General features: G+C 41.9%; 1 protein-coding gene across 1 annotated transcript in view; it reads left to right on the top strand.

Annotated features, from left to right (window-relative positions):
- The window catches only part of LOC307180559 (uncharacterized protein), a gene marked incomplete at its 5' end in the record, with an annotated part of 85,219 nt that overhangs the window by 46,587 nt on the left and 23,279 nt on the right, over positions 1-15,353 (top strand). The window lies entirely within an intron of this gene.

Here is a 15,353-nt window from a genome sequence, read left to right as displayed (position 1 = left end):
ATCTTCACTTCTCTGATTTCACCAAACCATACCAAGAAAAAAATAACAAAATGGATGTTCGGTTTGCTATTTCTTCCCTTCCTTGTATATCACTGTGAATAACAAAATAGTGACTTTTCAGGGCATATATTTGTAGTTTGGCAGAATTTTTGTCTAAGAATGAGATTGTCTATTTATTCCAAAAACCACTTTTTGAGGTCCCACTATATGCCAGACTCTGTACTAGGTGCTCTGGATACAGCAGTGAACATGTATAAAAATAAGTGTTATTTTTGTCAAGTCCTGAGATAAAATGAGAAGTTTTGTGCATATTTCATCTTGTCCTTTCTTCTATCAAGGCTTTGAGACACAGAGCCCAAGATTAGTCTTTGTCATTTTTCCATTGACTCACAGAATTACTGAACTAACAGGGTACTTCTGAGGTTACTTTGCCAGCTCCTGAGGGTCTGAGGGAAATGTGAACTAAACCATTCTATTAACTTTCAAGGAGGGAGGTTCCATTAAGCCTTTGTGTTACTTGCCGCTTTACACTTTTACAGCTTATTGTGATGATGATTAATTATTTGTGTCCAAGCACAGTTGGCAGGTATGAATCTGAATTTTAAGCTGAGTACATTAGACATTTTAAAAAAATCTTAAATTCTATACCTTTAACCAAAATAAGCACCTTTAGAGTTTTGAAATGATGAACAGAGAGCCCAGGTGGGTGGTCAGACACCTGTTTGGTACAACTGTGGCCTGAATCCTATCCATTCTGGTGATAGTCTCTGACAGTTACTCCTGCTTTTCTGTCCGAAACTGTGTGTTCCGTTTACCTCACTTCACAATGTAGTTTAGAAGACTCTGGAAACATCTCTTTTAGTAGTTTTCTCAGCCACCTCGTAGGTGACTTGACCTTGTTTTTTCTTCCAGAAGGCTCTATATTTCATGTAGAATTGCATACCGATTTCAGTCATTATCATTATGGTTAAAAGAGCCTGACCTCCTGATACAATAGAATTCTCAGTTCACGGGCTACAGACTTGAGTCTGTTTTATTCAACTCTCTCATGTGGTAACTTACTATGTGCAAAGCTTCAGTGATGGCCACTGTCACCTCAAGTCTCAGATTCCACGATTTTGTTTATCCCTTGAAAGTAGAGGGGAAAATCAGAGACCCTTTAAATGCTCCCATCATGAGAGCGCAAGTTGTGGGGGAAACATCTCCCAAAAGAGTAACTTGTCAAACTTTCATAGAAGTTTCCCATATAAAATGTTAACATTGATCAGACTCTGAGATAAAGCTAGAAGCTTTATCTGTGCATGTTTCATCATGCTCTTTCTTCACTAGCAAGCTGTTGAAACAGATTCCTACATTCATTCATTCTCTGCTTACAGAACTATCCAGTTTACTCAGCAGAGGGCTCCCGCTCTCTGGAGTATGTCATGCTGGTGATTGGAGCCTGCTTCAGGGCCTTTGTGGCTGCGGTGCTACCTCACCAGCAGCATCTGGGTCATGATGCTTGGCTTGAGTCACCTTACAGTGGCTCTTTCATCCTGGTCCAAGAAAGGACTCATGGCTAGAATCATTATTCCTTTCAATGTCTTTTTTTTTGTCTAGCTCCTTAGTATACTAAATGTGACATTCTTCTCCATTTACCTGTCTAAGATTGTGCTTCAGATGGGGGACAAAAGCACCCTCTGGGTGGCAGACTTAAACATGCAGTTTCACTTCATCACTGAAAGATCACATATGATAATTCCCCAATTTTCCAAGGCGAAACTTTTCCATTGGAATCACTATGACTGTGGTGCTGATGGTGGTGGTGGGTTGTATTTTGGGAAAAAATTTTAAGGCAATGTATTTTTTTTGAAAAATATTTATTTATTTATTTGCTCGCGTCGGGTCTTAGTTGTAGCACGAGGGATCTGCGTTGCAGCATGTGGGATCTTTAGTCGTGGCATGTGAACTCTTAGTTGTGGCATGTGGGATCTAGTTCCCTGACCAGGGATTGAACCCGGGCCCCCTGCATTGGGAGCATGGAGTCTTAGCCACTGGACCACCAGGGAAGTCCCAAGGCAATATATTGATATTTACACTCCTTGCATTGCCCCTTAGTGGTTTACTACGCATTTCCATTTTAGTTATCTGGGCAATTGTTGAATGTCTGTATTCCCCACTGAAGTTCAATTCCACGATGACAGGAACTGTTGTCACACTGCCTCATATATATATAGTAGCTGTCCAGTCAAAACTTGTTTTTACGTGTAGGGTAAAGAACACTGTGCTGGGCCCTTGGAATGTGGGCTCCAGTCCCAGTTTTGCCTCAACAAGGTAGGCGACCTTGGGCCAGCTAGTACCCATAACTGGACCACAGTTTCTTCATCTGTGAAATAAGGTCATAGACAGGGGGATTCATGAGGTTGCTTTCAGCTTTATGAGTCTCAGTTTGTGAGTCTGACTAAATGGAGGAAGAATTGCAGCCAGTCAGTTGGATGCCACGACTTTGTTTCCAAACGCAGGATGACTATTGAAGTGCCCTGCCTTGGGCTGGGAAGGGCTGGCCCAGGCCTCCCCCAGGAGCCCAGGCCAGAACCCGAGTCACCTCCTTTGGGACATCTGGGGGCAGTGTTTTCCACACTTTTTCTATAGCAGCTCAATTCTCTTCAAAATAATAAACGAATTAAAAAGACTGCTGGTTATGTGTGGGCAGAAGCCATGTCAGCCCTTAACCTGTGCATGGGTATGTATTTGCTGCTGGTAAGATGGAGGAATCCCAGGAGGTGGTTCAGAGGGCAGTTGCTCTGGTGCTGGGGAGCAGGGGTGGTGGAGACACTGTAACATTTCAAATCCTCCGCCCTGGCCAGGTAATAGGGATTCAGATGACTGTAGTAACTACAGAGGTGTGTGACAGGTCAGTCTCAGAAGCTAGGAGCCTGAAATTTACCCTATCAACACTCTCCTCTGATCCCCCTGTAAACTCCCCCTTCCCCCCTCCCCCTACCACTATCTGATTTACTGCCAAGAAGATTGGAAACCTCTCTGTGACAATCTGGAAAATCCTGGATCAAATGGTCTCTTCTTTAATCCAAGGGGAATCAAACTTGAGAATTCAACAAGAACTTACAGCGATTCTCAACTACAACCTACCAAAACTTATCTGAGATGAAATCAATAACCTGAGTAGTTCTATAATCATTAATAAAACTGAATTCATAGTTTAAAATCTTCTGAATAAGAAATCTCCAGGCCCAGGTGGTTCTGCTGGTAAATTCTAACAAACATTTGAGGAAGACATAACACCAATTTTAGACAATATCTTTCAGGAGAGGGAAAAGTTCCCAATTTATTTTATAAGGCCAGCATCACTCTGTTGCCAAAGATGGTAAAAAGAAAAAACAACAAAGACAAAACCACAGACCAATATACCTCAAGAATGTAGGTTTTAAAAATCATAAAAAATATTAGCAATTTTAATTATCAAATTTATATGCATAGAGTTGTTCATAATATTCCCTTATTATCCTTTTAATGTCAGTGGGAACTGTAAGTTATGTTCCCTCTTTCACTCCTGATATTAGTAAGTTGTGTTTTTTCTTTTTTTCCTTTGTCAGTCTTGCTACAGGCTTAACAATTGTATTGATATTTTCAAACAACCAGTGTTTGTTTACAGTGATTTTCTTTCTTTTCTTTTCTTTCTTTCTTTCTTGTTTTGCTTTCAATTTCATTTATTTCAGCTCTTATCTTTGTTATTTCCTTCCTTGCTTTGGGTATATTTTGCTCTTCATTTTCTAGTTTCTGCATGTGGAAGCTTAGATTATTGGTTAGAGACCTCTCTCCTTTTTCTATTATAAATATTTGTTATAAATTTCCCTATAAGCACTGTATTAGCTGCATCATACACATTTTGATATGTTGTATTTTCATTTTGTTCAATTCAACAATTTTTTTCTCTTGAGACTTTCCCCTTTGACCCATACATTATTTAGAAGTACAATGTGTTGTATAATTTCCAAGTGTTTGGAAATTTTTATCTTCTCTCTTTGCTGTTGATTTCTAGTTTAATTTCATTACGATCAGATGACACATTTTGCATTATTTCAATTCTTTGAAATTTGTTGAAGTTTTATACTTCAGGGTATGGTCTATCCTCATGAATGTTTTACGTGTGCTTTAAAAGAATGTGTATTCTGCTTTTGTTGGTTAGAATGTCTTACAAATATGAGATTCAGTTGGTTGGTGGTATTTTCTGTCTACAATTTCCACATATTACTGAGAGAGGAGTGTTGAAGCTTCCCACGATAACTTTAGGTTTACCTATTTCTCCTTTGAGTTCTGTCAGTTTTGGCTTCATGTATTTTGAAAGTCTGTGGTTAGGTACAAATGCATTTGGCATTTGGAATTGTCACGTTTTCTTGGCAAATGGACCCTTTTATGTAGTGTCCTTCTTTGTCCCTGGCAGTTGTCTTTGTTTTGAAGTCTGTTTTGTCTGTATAAAGCCACTTCAGCTTTCTTTTGAAGTGTTTTCATGGTATACCCCTTTCTATCCTTTTACTTTTAACCTATCTACCCGATAGTATTATATTTCAAGTGATGTTTTTGTTAGCATATGGTTCATATTGTTTATTCATTCTCGTAGTCTTTGTCTTTTCATTCATGTTTAGACCGTTTAACATAGTTATTGATGTTGGATTTATGCCTATCATTTCATTATTGTTTTCTGTTTGTTCCCTCTGTTTTCAGGTGTCTGTTTTCTGTTTTCTGCCTTCTTTTGAGTTATTTGAATATTTCTTAGTGTTTTATTTTACTTGATCTCTTGTGTATCTTTTTGTATCATTTTTTAGTCCCTGCTCTAGGAATTGAGATGTATATACTTCACTGTCAATTTAGAATCAACAGTTTACCACTTTAAGAGGACTGTAGAAATCTTACCACCATATAGGTCCCTTTATCCTCCCTTCTTTTGTTACTTTCATCTGATCTATTACATTGGCATACTTTGAAAACCCCATAGGCAATGTTATAATTTTTGCTTTCAACAAAGAACTCAAGAGGAGAAGTATAGTGTTTTATATTTACCCATATATCTACCATTTCTCTTGCTCTCTCTTCATCCCTCATGCTCCTTGTGGTATCATTTCCCTTTGAGCTTTCTTTAGCTGTTATCTTAGAGGAAGTCAGCCGCCAATGAATGTTCTTAGTTTTCCTTCAGCTGAAGATATCTGTATTTCACCTTCATTCCTAAAGGGTAGCTTTATGAATGTATAGATTTATGTCTCTTGAGAAATTTGGGAAGTTTTCAGCTATTATATTGTTAGATTTTCTTCCTGCACTACATTTTTTCTCCTCTTTCTGGGACTCCCATGACACAAATGGAAGACTTCTGTTCTTGTCCCCCACATCCCTGGGGCGCTGTGGTTTTGTTTTTAAAACTTTTTTTCTCTTTGTTTTTGTTTGTTTTCTCTTTGTTGTTCAGACTGGCTAATTTCTATGGTTTCATCTTTAAGTTCACTGACTCTTAATCTCCATGCTGCATTGAGCCCATCCAGTGAGCTTTTATTTCAGTTATTATATTTTTCCGTTCTAAAATTTGCAACAGTTCCCCTTTATACATTTTCTGTCTTTGCTCAGACTTTGTATTCCTCTGTAGGTTTCAAGATTGCAAGATTGGTTGCTGGAGCACTTTTGTCATAGCTGCTTTAAAGTCTTTGTCAGATAGTTCAAACGTCTCTGTCATCTCGACATTGGCACCTGTTGATAGTCTTTTCCCATGCTGAGTAATTTTGGATTTTATCCAGCACATTTTGAATATTATGTTATGAAACTCTGCATCTTGTTGAAAGCCCATGAAGAACGTTGCTATTTTTGTTTTAGCAGACAGCTGACTTGGTTAGGTTCTAACCCACCTTCTGTGAGGTGTGGTCCCAATGTCAGTTCAATTTTCCAAGCCTTGGCAGTGCTACTTGGATGTGTCTGATAAGTACGTGCCCCAGTAACCCGTCTGGGACTTAGGCAGTTCAGTCCTCAAAGTCTTCAGTAGGCTCTTTAGGATGAGATCCATGCATGTAAAGCTTGCAGGTGAGTCTGAGAGTTCAGAAACAATTTATGGGGTCTTTTCCCGAGCTCCTCCCTCTCAGTGATCTTTCCAATACTTTTTAAAACAATTTATTTGATTCACGTATAGTTGGTTTACAATGTTGTGTTAATTTCTGCTGTACAGCAAAGTGATTCAGTTATATATATATATATATATATATATATATATATATACATTATTTTTCATACTTTTTTCCATTATGGGTGATCACAGGAGATTGAATATAGTTCCCTGTGCTCTACAGTAGGACCTGTTGTTTTCCGATACTTTCCAATTCCACGGGGCTTCTGTTGTTTTGGTTATTTAGCCAGAAAGCTTGGGATTTCCTTACCCTTCTCTGCCGCGTACTTACACAACCGTGCCCACGTCGCCAATGCCAAGCAGTAGAGAAAAACAGAGAAAAAAAATCGTGGGGTTTGGCCCCATCCTCTTGGAACCATAGCTCTGCTGAACCCAGAGGCACGTTCTCCCCCTCCAGAGTTCTGGTCCTGCAGGCTCCTGTTGCCGCAGGCTGCTCTTGCCACCTGGGGGCTGTGGCTTGAGAGAACAGAGAGGAGGCCCCCGGCTCTCTGAGTATCAGGAGTTTTCTGTCCTGCTTCCTGGGCCAGAGCTACAGGACGTGTCCTGGCTCTCTCTCTGTCAGTGCCCAATGCCTGCTGGCAATGTGTTGAGTTCAGGCTTGGGGCGTACTGGAGGAAAAAGTCATGGTAAACTCACGGGCAGTTTGCTGGTATTTTGAGTTCTGGTCATTCCTAATTTGCCTGCTACTGTTTACTTTTCAGTCTTCAAAGAGCTGCTCCGGGCTGCCTTTCCAGGCTTTATAGTTTGTGTTTACTGGGAAAGACAGGGTAGAGTGTACTCACTCCATCTTATGCAGACCTGGAAGCTCTATGTCTGTTTTTTTGTGTTTGTTTGTTTTTGTGGTACGCGGGCCTCTCACCGCTGCGGCCTCTCCCGCTGCGGAGCACAGGCTCTGGACGTGCAGGCTCAGCGGTCATGGCTCACGGCCCCAGCCACTCTGCAGTATGTGGGATCCTCCCGGACCGGGGCACGAACCCGTGTCTCCTGCATCGGCAGGTGGACTCTCAACCACTGCGCCACCAGGGAAGATCCCACATGCTGCGGAGCGGCTGGGCCCGTGAGCCATGGCCGCTGAGCCTGCGCGTCCGGAGCCTGTGCTCTGCAGCGGGAGAGGCCACAACAGTGAGAGGCCCGCGTACCGCAGGAAAAAAAAAAAAATCTGAGAACAAGCGTCTACGAAAATTGGAAGTGAAGTTGTAAATACCTCCCTCGATAGCTAAATGGTTAAAGGTATTACCAAGGTGGTGAATGATATTCAAAGGCCCGTTGTTCAGGAGGGGTAGGGAGAATGGAATGTTTTAGGCAGTGGGGGTTTGTCATTTCCAGGAGCAGGGCTGGCAGCGCGCTGGGAAGGTCTGGCTCCAGCTTGAGCCCACTCACAGGATGTTAGGGGGAAGTGTGACTAAGGTCACGGCCACGCCACGTGGTGGGCCAGCTGGAGCCAGAGCAGGGGCCGCTGTGGCCACACATCCTGAGTTTCCATGGTCTAATGCAGTGGGCTTGAAAGAAAGGGTGGATGCAGGATGCTGGCTGGGCGTGTGGAGCGCGTGGGTTGCTATGTCTTAAGTGACAGTGGGTGGAGATTACAGCATTTCATCTGCTTTTCCTTTGACACCTTTTAAAGATACAACCCACGGTTTGCAAGGGTTTATGCCTATGTCTGCTAAAGGGATCTGAAACCCTTCAGCATTCTTAGGAGCACAAGGAAAACTTTTATTTGAGTACCATTGACAGTGAATACGGAAATTATAAGTAGCTGGAAATTCGAAATGCTCTTCATGTTAAGCAGTTTATTAGGGGGTTATTTTGAAATCCTTCTTATGCAATTTTAAGACGTTTTCACATGAAAAGGATACATACATTTCTCGTAACTTTTCTTTGGAAAAGGTCTATTCAGGATGTTTAGCAGGTTGGGTTTCAGAATTTCAGCAGCTTGATGGCGTTGTCATCCAGTTTGACAGATTGAATGTGCACTTAGAGGAAATGGAATGTATTTTTAATCGCTGGAATGTATTGTACCTAAGGAACATGGGAGAGTATATGTCAGGTTTCAGCTGTGATTAATCATTTTGCTGATGATTTTTCAGCTACGTGGCAAGCTTAAACTCTGGCCTCTAGTCGAACGATGTCTAGTATTTCCTGATTGTCAAAAAGAAAATTGGTCTTAGAAAATTGGTCAGAATTCTTATCCTTAGCCCATTAGGATTTGTGGAGGTCTCACTTGAAAATTAATTTAGGAAAAAAATTTGTATTAAAAAGTATAAAGTATGAATCTTTACCCTCCTCTAACAAATTATTTAAAACTGCTTTGAGGAATGAGGCAAGGGGTTTTCTTTAGATTACCGGGTAGTTTGAATTCAAACCCTTTGAATTCAAGTATCACCATAGAAACTTGGGTGGGAGGCTGGAAGTACCTTGGGCTGTTATTGTTAGGTATCATGGTGAAGATACTGGGTTTTTAAGACCATGCCTCCTGGCAAGAATTCATTGAAGTGTAAAACGCATTTCCTTTAAAGTGCTAAGTATTTACTTAGTTCCGGTGTTCTTCCTAAAAATTAAGACTTGCAAGATAGGAGAAATCATAATCTTGAGTTATGTTATTTTGAATGTAATGCCATATTCAAAATATGTGAGCTTGCCTTTGAAACGGACAGGTGTCTGATTTAGGAGCTACAAATTTTTTAACAGAAAGGGATAGTGGGAACCAACATTTTTTTTTTTTTTTTTTTTGCGGTACGAGGGCCTCTCACTGTTGTGGCCTCTCCCGTTGCGGAGCACAGGCTCCAGACGCGCAGGCTCAGCGGCCGTGGCTCACGGGCCTAGTCGCTCCGCGGCATGTGGGATCCTCCCGGACCGGGGCACGAACCCGTGTCCCCGGCATCGGCAGGCGGACTCTCAACCACTGCGCCACCAGGGAAACCCTCAACATTTTTTTTTTTGAGCGCCAGTTGTGTGCCCTCCTGAAAGCAGGCCATCCATTCTCCTTATGGTTTCCTTTAATTTTCACAACTACTCATTGAGGTAAATTTATAGTTTTGAAAGAAAATCAATGCATAGGTTGGTAAGTTTGGCCTTTGTTGGATAGGGGATGCGAAGAAGGAGGAGAGGCTAAACAGATGGGTGTGTTTGGGGACTTAAAACAGTGGTTCTCAACTGAGAATAACTTTGCACCTTAGGGACATTTGGCAATGTCTGGAGTGGGTTTTTTTTTTGTTGTTCCAACTGGGGAGTGGAGATGCTATTGGCCTCCAGTGGGTTGACACCAGGGATGTTGCTAAACATCCTACAGTGCACAGGACAGGACCCCCCCCCCCGGCCCCGCCCCGCCACCATCAACAACGATGAATGGTCTGGCCCCAAATGTCAACAATGCAGGTGTTGAGCAACATAACTTAAAATGAACATAGAAAAGAAATTAAACCCAGTGTTCTCCCTGCCTCACTGAGATGTGTGGAACAAATGTTAGCCTGATGCACCCACCTTAGCAAGGAGTTAAATCTAAATATTATTTCTAGACATCTCGAGGAGTGGAAACTATAGCTTACTAACGAAAAGGATTTACATGTGATTTCTGGGGCCATTATTTATTTATTAATTTATTTTTGTATTGAAGTGTAGTTGATTTACAATGTTGTGTTAGTTTCAGGTGTACAGCAAAGTGATTCAGTTTCATATATATATAATATATATATTACATATATTTTTTCACATTCTTTTCCCATATAGGTTATTACAAAATATTGAGTATAGTTCCCTGTGCTGTACAGTAGGTCCTTGTTGTTTATCTACCTGGGGTCTATTATTTTTTAGGTTTTCACTTTCAGGATACACTTCTTTTTCTCCATCCTGAATTTCTCATAGCATAATTTTGGCTTCTTCCACTTGCACTTGATCTTTCCATCATGGAGGTAATAATCAGCTGGCAGCCATTCTGCATGAAGTATTCTTTTGTCCAGGGTATTTAGAGGCTACTGTTACATTGCCCCTGAGCTTCAGATACCATCATCCACCGCGGGTGTACTGCGGGGTGCTACAGTGTATCGGCATTGTTCAGATTGTTACTAAGCGTCAAAAATAGTAGGGTCGCCAAGTCAAAATATAATGCACTGTAACGATACGGCTTTGTTAGCATCGACTGGCAGTAAATATGTGGTTCTTGTTAATAAAACACCTAAATTCTATTTTTAAATGTTTCGCTTGTACCTGGAGACTCAGAGATTGAGTTTCAAGGCTTCAGCAATTCAGAAGTCCTGTGCTCCCACCTGCCATCCAAACAGGTTCCCTTTTTCAGCATTCCAAGTGGCCATAGATTTGTAAAAGGTAACAAACGCACAGTATCTGGCGCGAGAAGTCATTCTTAGACATTTTGGAGTACTTACCACTGTTTTAAATGTCAAAACACTGAAATCAATGAAAAAATGGAATACAGCTGGGACAAGAGAGCTGGAAAGCTGAGAAAGGTAAGGTTTGTAAAATAAACCAACGGTGGTTCATATCCGAAATATTTTGGGTGCCTAGCAAATGTGAGTTCTTTAGGCACTGGGGATGTAGTCGAGGGAGAGAGAGAGACAGAGAGAGAGAGAGAAGGGATGGGATTTAGCTTAGAACTGAAAGGGCAGATGGAAGGAACAGCAGACACGACAATCTAGGCTGCTGATTTTATAAAATAAAACATTTTCTCATAGTCCTAGGAGAAGACAAGATGTTCTGCTTCTCAGTTTTAATTAGGAAGTGTGCTTTAGTTACCTGAAAAGGAAATGATCTCTGCCCTCTTAAAATTATATTTTACAAAGATGCCACCACCATCTCTACCAAAAAAAGAGAGCTGTATATGGGTATAAATAACACACAAATGGAGCTATCTTCTCAATTATAGACATGGAATTTCAATTTAAAAAATAAAGATTTTCCCCCATATTACCTTTTTAAAAAATGTCAAATGGTAGACATACAGATTTTTGTTGTTGTGGTTCCCTGAACGTTAACCTTTCGTCTGCTAATAATTTAAACTCCACAGGAAAATACAAAACAACCTAACCATTTAAAGTCATATTTTAAAAATACATCTCTTGGCCTGAAAAGATTTACATATTGTATTGCTTATCTATCTTCCAGCTGATCTTTTTAACTTCCTGAGGTCAGAGAATCTACTGAAAAGGGTGGTATGTGACTTTCACTCAGGGAGGGTCTTTTATATTTTGTCTTCCCTTAGTTTTAATCTTTCAAAAGAAACTTTTATAATTTTTTTAAAAAATTTGGCCAAGTTATAATCTTACATCTGCTTTTAACAAGGCAGCTCTGAGTGAGGTACTTGCTCTTTAACATCAATTTTATTAACTTTTAAAATGAGGGAGAAAAAACAGTGGTGGATGGGGATAGATGAAACAAGCTTGGCAAAAATAACCTTTGCAGACAATTAAAGACATGTAGGAGTCATTATACTATTCTCTCTACTTTTGGAGATGCTTTTAAGAGTTTCCACAACAAAAATATTTTTAAAAGAGGCAGCAGAAATAGATGACACTAAATCTTGTTCCAGGACTACCATTGGTGCTCTTAAAAGGTCCGGGGGAAGAGCTGAATATACCCAGAGGCCAAGTTCAAAGGCAGGCACGTGTGGTATGGGATCAGCTCAGGAGCTGTCTGGGGTCAGTGGAAGATGAAGGCAGTAGATGAGAGAATTTGAGGAGGGTTACATATAGAAATTCCTTAGCTGTGATGAGTGAGTCCTGACCTGGCTCTTATAAACCTTCCAGTAAAGGGGCTTTTCCAATGAAGCCTGTCCTCCGCTCATCCTCTTCAGCTCCATTTTCCCCCCTTTCATCAATAAATTGGTCCAAACCTTCCATTGCCCTGAACAATGGTTTATGTTCATATGCTGAATATGGTACCATCCCCAGAGTCTTGCATGCTCTCAGCAAGATGATCAAGAATTTCTTCTGTCTCAGCACTTCTAGGAGCTGTGAATTTCTGGAACACTTTGGTCTTTGTCCTGAAGTTCTGATTAAGTGCCTCACTTCAGTGGTTGGGTTTCTGGAGCCATCTCCTTATTACCTTGCAAGAGCTGTTTTATTCTGACGTACAGGATACACCTTAGGTAGAACTTTTACCCTCTCTGTCTTGCAACTCACTGGTCCTCAGGTCTTACACTTGACTTTCTGTAAAGTCCCAATGAGAGCTACTGAGGGGAGAGACTTGGGATATCTCAAAAACACCGGAAATAAATTTCAATATAAGAGCTCCAAAGATGTTCCTAGCAACCCCATGAGTACGCATACATCCCTTCTTGTTCTCCGGCGAGGACCAGGGCTCTGAAGAGCGGAGACTCGGAGCCCAGGTCTTAGCTGTCTTCTGAGGCTGGAAATAGATGTAGCGCCACCTGCCACCCTCATATGGAACTGCACATACACTCCCCATTTACATAGTGATTTTGATTTATTTTCTTCGTAAAACCCCGAGTGAAATCTTGGAAGAGGGAGAGAAGGGAAAAGAGGAAGGAAAGAATTAGATTGAGATTGAGGTAATCATAACAGCACAACAAAAGAGCTTGAAGAATTGAGGTGTAGAGGGCAAATCCAGTCACGCTGGCACTGTTAATAGTGACTTGTGAATAATTTATCCGTAGATTTCCCTTTACTTAGAACCTGCTACCCCATATACTTCCCCTAAGCTGCGGTGTTTCTCTAATGGAGGAGAGACAAAAGAAGTTGGGTTACAATTTGCTGCCTAATCTAATATTTGGTTCTTGTGTACTCAGCAGATACGTATTGAACACATGTGTACATGAACACATCTGGGCAAGATGCTGAGGCCACTGCAGTAGGCAAGACAGATTCAGACTCCTCTTCTAATGTAAGAAGGCACCATGGCCTGTGGATACACACAGTGTACCTACCTCTTTGGCACACGCAGTGTTATAAATGCTGCAATGTTTATTTCTCTTGAAAAACGGGGAGATTTGGCCCCCTGGACCTATATCCCAGCATGGTAAAAGTCAGGGAAGTTGGGGGGTTTGGGGGGGGAAATGCCTGCCATGGTAAGCAGAGGCACATGTTCTACAACCTGCTGTGGCCTCCGCCTCTCACTTGTTTTTGATACTTTACCCCCAGGGGGCATCTTGGTTGGGATCCCCTGTAGTCATGTCCCGCCTTTTCACAGGGATCATGCTGTGGGATGGGGAGGCTTGGGTGAGAGCCGGGACAAGAAGCCCGGCTTCTTAGTTGGGATGGGAAGTGTGGCTCGCGCTGCTCTCCCTGCCATTTGGGTGATGCTCTTGAGTTATGCCCTTCATCCATCCCTGCCCAAGCCACCGCTGCACAGCTTACTAGCTGCCTGGCTGCTGAGTGCTCTTCAGGACTCGAATATAAGTCAGAAAGGGGAAATCATGGCGCCAGCTTTTTCTGACCCTCCAATCCACGAAGCCTCCATTCCTGACAGTTGTGTTCTTTTTTTCTTCCCTAAATACACTTGTGGCACTGTTTCTGCCTCCACACCCGTGTCTTTGCAATTCTTCCTACCTAGTTAGCCCTTTCCTACCTGCTCATTGGTGCTGCTCGCCTTTGAAAGCATACCCTGCCTCGCCTTCTCTAGAGCTCTGAAGGCTGGGCACCGGCAGGGTTCAAGGTTGAGGGTGGGCATCAGGGAACAGAGCCGCCTACAGGGGCTTTTCTAGCTTCTGCCAGATCACTTGCTTTGATCTGTTTTACATTTCCTGTGAATTTCCTTTGAAGAAAGCATTCCAAAGCTTAAGGTATTGTCGTCTTCATTCATTTAGAGGCTACCTGTTACTTCATAGTATTCATTATCTTTCCTAACCTGCGTACCTGGTCTCTACAATTGCATCTTGAATTCTGGAGGACAGGGTCTCTGTCCTATACGGTTCTACAGTCCCAGAGCCCAACTTGGGACTGCACATAGTCAAAAATAAATATTTGTTGCACAAGCAAATCAATATTTCATTTACAGATTGTCAGAGCATAGAGTTTATAGATGGTCCAAATTTAAATTTTAATACCCTGACATCCCTCTCCTTCTGAAGGCACACACATTCCTTTGCTCCTCTTAAAATGTATGTAGTTTTGAAAATGGAATCTGTGTATACCATCCTCTCTTTATTTCCCTCATCCATTGGGTTCTGTCTCTTTAAGTCTCAGGCTAAAGGTAAGGGACAGGTGGTGACAGGCCTGGCTGGAACATACCCGAGAGCCTCAAGCCACCTGATGTGGGGGAGGTAGGGAGGGATGGGCGCTTTGACAGCGTTCAGGGTGGAGACCACAGTCCTCTCAGAAATACCCGGGGGGATTCCCAGACTCTTCCGCAGAAAACACTTATTTACAACATGGCACCAGTCACTGGGCAAATAAGTACCCTTTAGGGGAGATCCTACATCCCAGGGCAAGGTGGAAGGATGACTGAACTGGCAGTTGGGAACCCTGATTTGTTAACCTCACCACTTGCTATTTATTTAATCTTTAGCAGTCACTGAACTTTTCTAGGTCTGTTTTATCTAATGTTAGGGATTAAATATGGTGGAGCCCTCACAGCACGATCCCCCCATAGGCTGTAGCTCTCCCTTGTGACTCAGATGAGGTTTTATGCCAGTGTTCCCCTTAAGTTTCAGAAGAGAATACTAAACTCAGAGCGTGTGAGGATGAAAGGCCCTGAGGCGAGCAGACATAGCATTTGTTAAGTCTCTGCCTTATCCTAAAATGTGAAGATTGTATTTTAATCTTCACTAGAGGTCTATGTTTTCACATTAAAACAATTTAAAAATTATTTTTGCTGAGTACATTATTTATCGTCCTCAAATTTTGGAATACAGTTGATGTCCCTGGTTTTGCAGATTCCCAAGAGGGTTCTCATGCTAATTCTATGTAATTTTTTTTTTTTTTTTTTTGCGGTATGCAGGCCTCTCACTGTTGTGGTCTCTCCCGTTGCGGAGCACAGGCTCCGGACGCGCAGGCTCAGCGGCCATGGCTCACAGGCCTAGCCACTCCGCGGCATATGGGATCCTCCCGAACCGGGGCACGAACCCGTGTCCCCTGTATCGGCAGGTGGACTCTCAACCACTGCGCCACCAGGGAAGCCCCTGTAATTTTTTTTGTGGTCAGTTTTAAATTCCAAGATGGAGATTATGACTTTATAATAATTATTGCATAGAGCAATTCACTCTACCCTCCCAGTAACCCTATAAAGT

This window comes from Stenella coeruleoalba (genome assembly GCF_951394435.1).
Source record: "Stenella coeruleoalba genome assembly, chromosome: X".
In the NCBI taxonomy this organism is placed as follows: domain Eukaryota; kingdom Metazoa; phylum Chordata; class Mammalia; order Artiodactyla; family Delphinidae; genus Stenella; species Stenella coeruleoalba.
The sequence above is the reverse complement of the archived record's forward strand: the minus strand, read 5'-3'. Positions and strand labels throughout refer to the sequence as shown.